General features: G+C 37.2%; 1 non-coding gene across 1 annotated transcript; it reads left to right on the plus strand.

Moving 5' to 3' along the window:
- Window positions 1-2,086: 2,086 nt before the first annotated feature.
- On the plus strand, window positions 2,087-2,278 carry LOC115943043 (U2 spliceosomal RNA). Its single transcript, XR_004077641.1, has one exon. It is a non-coding gene; the product is annotated as a U2 spliceosomal RNA (small nuclear RNA).
- Window positions 2,279-7,933: the final 5,655 nt, after the last annotated feature.

The raw sequence follows: 7,933 nt of genomic DNA on the forward strand, positions 1-7,933 counted from the left end.
TATATTTTACCTTATATCTAGCATGAGTTGTAAAGCCATATCCTACCCCCCACCCTCAAATATCCTGAAATCGATTCGATTCGGTTCTGGTGCTTCTTTCAGCCATTAGCCATTAACTCTATGATTCATTCTGAAGAAAGGAGGCAGCTTTTCTCTGATTCTGCCTCCCTGCAAAGTGTTGGTTCTGTCTGAGTTTGGCAATTTGGAGTAGGGGACTGCTCACATTTAATGCTGATGTTGATATTCACACAATGACTGTCTTTCTTTCTTTCTTTCTTTTCTCTCTCTCTTTCTCTCTCTCTCTTTCTCTCTTTCTTTCTTTCTCTCTTTCTTTCTCTCTCCCTCTCCCCTCCCTCTTTCTTTTCTTCTTCCTTTCTAATATTACTTGCTTGGCTACATCCTGGAATAGTATTTTTCAAACTGCAGATCATAAAAATGACCATAACATACATTTAGTGTCATAACCAGCATTAGAGAATATGAATTGAATAAAACAGAAAACATCAGAATGTGTCCTGGGTAGTAAGGGTAGGTTTTTAACTTGTCATACATAGATATTCATGTGTGTACTGGGTTGTGATGGAACTCTTTGCATGGGAAATGGTAAAAAAGTTTGGAAAGCATGGCTCTGGAACAATCCATTTACATTTTTTTCTCCTTCTTGCTGTTTCAACTCTGTTTCTATAAAGGTATCTTTTTGATATACATTTAAATTATTTTATTTGACTGCCTACATTGATTAAACCGAATAAGTGAGTAGGTCACCATTTTTCTTTTTATTGTGTATTCACCTCTAAACTTGAATCTTTTAAGCTCTTAAAGACCATGCTTAGCAGAATATGTTTATTTTGATAAGACCTTTAAATTATACTGCTTGTAACATTTTGGCAGTTCCCTCCCATTCTTCAGAAAGCTCTAGTTCCTTAGCTTTTCTCTTGACCAGGGATCTTTTTCAAGTTAAACTTTAGAGGAAGATCCAGGCAAACAGCAGTTAAAAATAAAAACAAGAACCAAAGATAATCCTTTATCCAGCTTAAATGCTTCAGTTAGTAATCAAATTATTTTATACCACATCCAAAATTATGCAGCAGAAAGATCATGTTATTTAGTTGCTAATCACTTAAATAACATTTATTCATAAATGAACTTTCACTCTAGACTAACGTGAATAAACTGCTTTGATGCTCTTTAGAATAAATAATAACTCTAGAAGGACAAACTATCCTAAGGCAAGCATTATAATAGGGGTAGCTCGGGTCTTTATCACATTTTGTTATTGTGAAAAATAAACTTGCCTCTTTAAAAGGTTCTTTAAAAGGGAACTAACAAAACAGAAGGTCCGAGAAGAGCTGAATGTAGTGCAAATTTCTGAATGAATCTCTTAGGATTTGTTTTTAATCTGAATATTTAATAGCGTTGCATTGCAAAACTTGAATTATGCTACTCAATTTTAATGGTTAATCTGCTTTAGAAAATACACAAGCTTAATTGTGACATGCGAAAGTCCTTATTTAGGGTAGATTTCTAATTTGAGTGCTGTCGGCCCTGCTGTGTAAAGAGTCTCCTGGGTGCAGGTTTTTAAGAGTGTGTGCGTGCCTTTCTATCTCACCGTGGAACCGCTCTCGCTGCGGAGTCGGCCCGGCTCCTCCGCAAGCCAGGAGCAGACAATAGATCGAACCTAATGGAGTTGTGTACTTGCCATCTGTAGGAGCAGCTGCAGGCCCGCATCTGCACAATATGCTGGGATGGGGAGCTCTGCTAATCTGCATAATAAGGAGGAGGCTCATTCCACTCCAGCTAATAATCACGAGCAATCGATGCACTTCATTCCCTCACTGCTGAGCACAGCGGAGTGCGTTTCCTACTCTGGGTAGACAGAGGTCAAGTGAGCCGGGATGGCGTGGGGCTGAGAAGCCTTCTGCTTACAATCTAAGGTTACCATCAACTTGTGGGGACCTACTTGGGTCTTTCTCTTGAGTCATGCTGACACATAATGCAAAATCCTGGGAATTGGGATGAAAAGGCGCGAGCGCATTGTTAAGATTGCTAATCAGAAATGCTTTTGGAGCAATTAGAGTATTGACCAATCGCTTCTCGGCCTTTTGACTAAGATCAAGTGTAGTATCTGTTCTTTTCAGTTTAATTTGCCTTTTAAAACGCTCCTTTTGTGGGAAGAAGGGCACAAGCAAATTTTGGGCTTTGTTGTGAGCCACTTTGAGTCATTTGGCGTTCATTGATTTTTTTTTTTAATAGCTGCACAATGCTGAGATTTGACTTTTGACCTGTTAATATACACACACCCCAACTGTGAAAAAAGGCAGACTATATGAATTAATGAATCAAATCTATGTTTATTTTCATTTATGATGTCAGGTTGAGATCACTATCTTGGAGGCAGTAGAACTGGTGGTGGAAAGGAAGATGACTATTGAAATCATGTACTTCTAGAATGGCTTAAAATCACTTTCTTATTAAAGGAAACACTACCATGGCTGCATGTCTCTAAAAAAATCATGTACTTACAAATATAATTTGATTTCATAGAGTTGATTAAAGGTTAAGACATTTGAACTTAGGTGACCTAGATTGAGGACAGTATTTTAAATCAAATTGTAACTTGCCATTATTTATAATGTCTTGTTATAAGAAGTGGTGAGACTACTTTGTCTAATTTCTTGAAGGAAAAATATTTGCATAATTCACCACCCGTCAATGAAGCATAGGGAAAGAGCATTAATTTGTGGAGATGGAACGCTGGGGCTGAAGAAATAATTGCTTTCACCAGTAAACAAAGCAGCTCACTTAGCATTCATTTCAACCTTTTAATCAACACCATTTGGTTAAATAAGATAGCATCTTCTCATGTGGTTTAGAAGAAAACTTTATTAAAAGTAATTCCCTTTAGATAGAATCAATATTGGTGTATGGTGGTAATAAGAAAGAGATCCGACATCTCAGGGAAATACCGGCCAAATGTTTGAAGTTTTGGTGCTAGAAGGCTAAGACAGAGCACTGGTTCCGCCCATGCAGCTGAGCACCCCTCACAGCGCTGTGATTAAGTGAAGAGCAATGTACCAGGTGAGCTGAAAGCATTCTTCTTTGGTTTCCTAATTTTAAAGCCTATGTATTCCCATCGATCAAGAGACTGCCTGTAACTTTTTGAAATAGAAATGGCAGACTGCTCCAGAATCCATCTAGAAGTTTTGCGAGTCACTGAATGGCACCCACAAAGAAGAAAAGCGATAGTCTGATTGGCTGTAAATGTGGCGTCCCTTTGTAAAAAAAATTTTAGTAACTTTCCCAGAAATTAGAAAACAAAGACAATGCCAGGGGTAGGGATGGGGTGAGAAGCACTAATTATAGGTGCAAACTTGAAGATCAGTCAGGGAAGAACACAAGTTGCTGAATTAAATCTCCGGTTAGATTTCATTACCCTATTAGTGTCCACACAGTGTGTATCACTCTCTGTAAATATTTAGTTCATTTATTTAGTCGCTGGATGATTGTCTCATCACCCATACTTGAATGGAAGCCCTAAGAGAATAGGAACATTTCTTGCTGTATTCCCAACATCTAATAAGAAAATAAATCCTCCATAAATATTTTGCTGAAAAACTGGTGAAAGTTGTTGAAACAACCTCCTCCCTGCTCCCCAAAATGAAAATGTTTCAGGATCTTTTAAGAGTAGATCAAGAGCACCATTCCTACATTTTAGGATATTTTTATGCCAAAATATAAAATATCCTAGTTGAACTTGGGCAACTGCAACCTCAAAGTCATGCCAATGAAAATCCATGAATCCACTGATAAAGTATAGGACCTTTCTTTCAGTTTCAGAAGATAAGACCTCAATGTAATACATGCATCTCCGTGCAATAAGAAAAAAAAAGTTTCTATTTCCATTCATCTTTTATCAGGAGGAACTGGATTGATCCTAGAAGTGCTCTTGTATCCTGGGCATGATGGAATGAGTCAATTCTGAGGAGCTTTTTCTGGGCCCAAAGATCCACAACATTTGCTTTCAACCCAGGCTGGTTCTAGGAGAGATGGGCATAGTTGGGGCATAAATAATTCGTTCACTCATTCCATCCATCTATCCAATATTTCAGTACTTACTCTGTGTGAGGAAATTTTCTGGGTGCTGGATGCACAAATGAATGTATTCTTCTTCTGTATCTCTCTTTGCATTCTGGAGAAACTTCGTGCAGGGAGGGAGATGAGGGAGTTATGAGACTCCATGATTTTATTTTATTTTATTTAAGATTTATTATTTGAGAAAGAAAGAGCACGAGCAGTAGGGAGGAGCAGAGGGGGCCTGCTTTTCCCTGTGGGGCTCAATCCCAGGACCCTGAGATCATGACCTGAGCTGAAGGCAGATGCTTAACCGACTGAGCCACCCAGGCACCCCTCCATGATTTTGTAAGGACTCAGGGTCCAAACTTGAAGCAGGTTTGTAGGGATAGATGAAGTTTCATCACTGTAGTTAAGTGTCAATTACCACTTTAAAAAAAACCAAACAAAATGGTTCTCAGTAAAGATTTTTATTTGTATTATAGAGGGCTCTAAGGTTTTTTCTGGGAATTTAAAATTCTTTGGTTGTTTTTATGAGTAGGATTTTCTTTTTATTTATATTTTATAATTGTTGATAATATACATGACAGTTGTTGAAATATGATTGTTTTCAAATAGTCTCCCTTATTGAACCCTATTATTCTAACATTTCTAAGTTTTGTTTTGTTTTTTAGTTTCTAAGCACACAATCACATCAGTAGTTAAGACATTTTATTTTTGTTTTTTTCTCATAATATTTTGGGTAGAAATTTCAGAATATTATTAGATAATAGTGGTATGATAGGCATCCCTGTCTTGAATCTTATGTTTTAGGAATGTGGGTGATAAATGATGATGGTGATAATGATAATAATAGCATCCATGTGCTGAGTATGGCAATAAATTTTATCAGCTTTGTTGGCCTGAACAATCTATGTTTCACCTTCGTTTTTGAAATATAGTTTTGCTGGTTATAGAATTCAAGGTTGACAGGGCTTATTTTTCCCCATCACTTTAAAGATGTTCTATTGTATTCCACCCTACATAGTTTCTGACAAGAATTATGCTATAGTTCTTATTTCTGTTCCTCTGAACTGTTTTTGGTTTTTGTGGGGTTTTTTGGCTACTTTTAAGATTTTTTCCTATTAGTGATTTTCAGTAATTTGATTTTTGAGGTGTTCTGGTATAACACTGTACCATATAAATGTTAGGGATTATTATCATATAGTCCTCTAAATTAATCTCTTCTGAGTTAACTATGAGTAGATAGGATAAAATACATACCGTGGGCGGGGAGAATAGTATAGAGTGAAGGAAAAATCACTGCTATAAGCTTTACTATATTAATTTATTAATCCTCACCATGAGAAAAACACTATTATTCTCTTTATACATATGAAGCACGGAAAGAGTAAATGGCTTTTCCCAGGTCACACAACTAGTAAGTAGTGGAGCCAAGGATACAAACCAGGTGGCTTTGACCATTGCCTCATTATCCATCAGGGGGGTATTGGTCATATCCACCTCTCAGGTCCCCTATCTTGGATCTGAGATCCAAGATACAAACCTTGGAGCAGTTTCCAGAGACCAGTCAGCTAATGTAGTTCAGCCCTCCTAAAATAAGGTGGGCTTCTCTCCTCATCTCTGCTTGATTCTCTCATATCTGAACAGAAAGAGTACAAGGAACACTGTAATCCTCACATTGAATTTCTAGGTTCTTCCTGCTCCTGCCTTTGTGTACCTAGCTTGCTCTGTCCTGATAACATGCAGCAGTCCCAGTGCTCATTGCTAAGTAGTTATTTTTTGAGAGATGCCGTGTCTGACTGGCAATGAGATGCGAACAGCACTCTGGCTGTGGAGTAGTTCCAAAAGAGCAAAGAAATAGATGCCTAGCTTTCTTGTTTGCAAAGACATGACGAGGAGATAATGTGGTTGGGAAGAAAGATCTTTCCACCAATTTTGATGTGTCTTTAGCACAGAAGGGCCCCTAATTTCATTGACTAACTCAGTTCCCTTGATCATGTGGAAAATCCTTTCAGAATCCAACTTGGATGCTGGTAGTTCTTAATTCTATGTAATCTGGTGAGTTTTATCATTTTTCTCTGTTTTCAAAGTTTAGAGTGAATTTTGGAGAGGTTATATCAGGGGCTGCCAGTCTCATGCTCTTTCAAACCAGAAACCTCTCATTATACAGGAAGTTGTCCTGAGGTAGCTTAGGCCGTGAAGTTTATTTGTGTAAAACCAGATAAGTCCATCTTCATTATTTAATTTTTTAATCTAAAAATTATCATACAGTAAATGGGGTTTCTCCCCCTTTGGGTTTACAGTTCTATACCAATTTTAGTATGTAACTAGACTTGTGTTGCCACCACCACAATTAATTACAAAACAGTTCCATCATACCAAAAAACTCCCTCAGGTCTCACCCCCGTCACATCGCAACCACTGAGCTGTTCATCACTATGGCTTTGTCTTTTCATGAATGTCATACGTGGTCTCATGTAATATATAACCTTTTGATACTTGATTCTTTCACACAGCATAATGCCTTTGAGATACATCCAAGTTGTTGCATGTATTTTTAGTTTTTGTTTTGTTTTTTAAATTGGTGAGGAATATTCCATTGGCTGGACGTACTACACTTTGTTTAACTATTCCTCTGTTGAAGGATATTTGAGTTGTTTCCAGTTTGCGGCCATTATGAATGAGCTGCTATAAACATTTGTGTACAGCTTTTTATGTGAACATGAGTCTTCATTTCTGTAGGGTAAATAGGAGTGGGATTGTTGGGTCATGTGATAAGTATATATTTAGCTTTATGAGGAGCTGCCTAACTATTTTCCAGAGTGGCTGTACCACTTTGCATTCCCACCAGCAATGTATGAGTGTTTCAATTCCTCTGTATCCTGACCAGCACTTGGTATTGTCAGTATTTTTTATTTTAGCCATTTGAGTAGGTATGTAGTGGCATGGTTTTAATTTGCATTTTCCTAATGGCTGATAATGTGGAACATTGTCTTCTGTCCTTATATCTTCGGTGAAGTGCCTGCTCAGATCTGTTGCCCACTTTTTAATTGGTTTGCTTGTATTCATATTGTTGAATTTGAGAATTCTTTACATATTCTGAATACAAGTCTTTTGTCAGATATGTTTTATGAATATTTCCTCCCAGGCTGTCACTTGTCTTTTACTTCTCTTAACAGTGACTTTCAGTGAACAAAAGTTTTTAATTTCAATGAAGTCCCATTTATCTGTTTTGTTTTTTTTTTTATAGATCATGCTTTTGTTGTCATGTCTAAGAATTCTTCCACTAACCCCAGGTCATGAAGATTTTCTCTTATGTTTTCTTTGAATTGTTTTCTAGGTTTATGTTTTATCTTTGTGTCTATGACACGATTTGAGTTAATGTTTGTATAAGGTGTAAGGTTTGGCTTAAGGTTCATTTCTTTGCATATAGATAACCAATTGTTCCAATAGCACTTGTTGAAACCTGTGTTTATTGATCATCTAGTGAATACGTCTATATTTTGAAAACAGTGATAGTATATAAGACTAGCACCTTTGACTTTTCAGACAGTGTCACTCAGTAGTCAGTCAATAAGTCAGTCTGGCAATCAGTCAGTTAGGCATTCAATCATTTAGCTACTCCACAAACACATGGAGTGCCTGCCTTGTGTCTGGCGTTATACAAAATGTCAGCATTTCAAAAACATCTGGGACATGGTTTGTTTTCTCCCAGTGTCTCATGGTCTGTGGGAAACAAAGCAGGGACAAACTTCTCAATCTGTGTACAAAAGAAGACTCCCTTTGATTGATATTATGACTTTAGAGATTCTTTAATATCAAGTCCTCACTTATGTGAGCTCCTAACTCTTTAACTTTG

Source organism: Leptonychotes weddellii, chromosome 3, assembly GCF_054177405.1.
Source record: "Leptonychotes weddellii isolate Sample4059 chromosome 3, ASM5417740v2, whole genome shotgun sequence".
Lineage (NCBI taxonomy): Eukaryota > Metazoa > Chordata > Mammalia > Carnivora > Phocidae > Leptonychotes > Leptonychotes weddellii.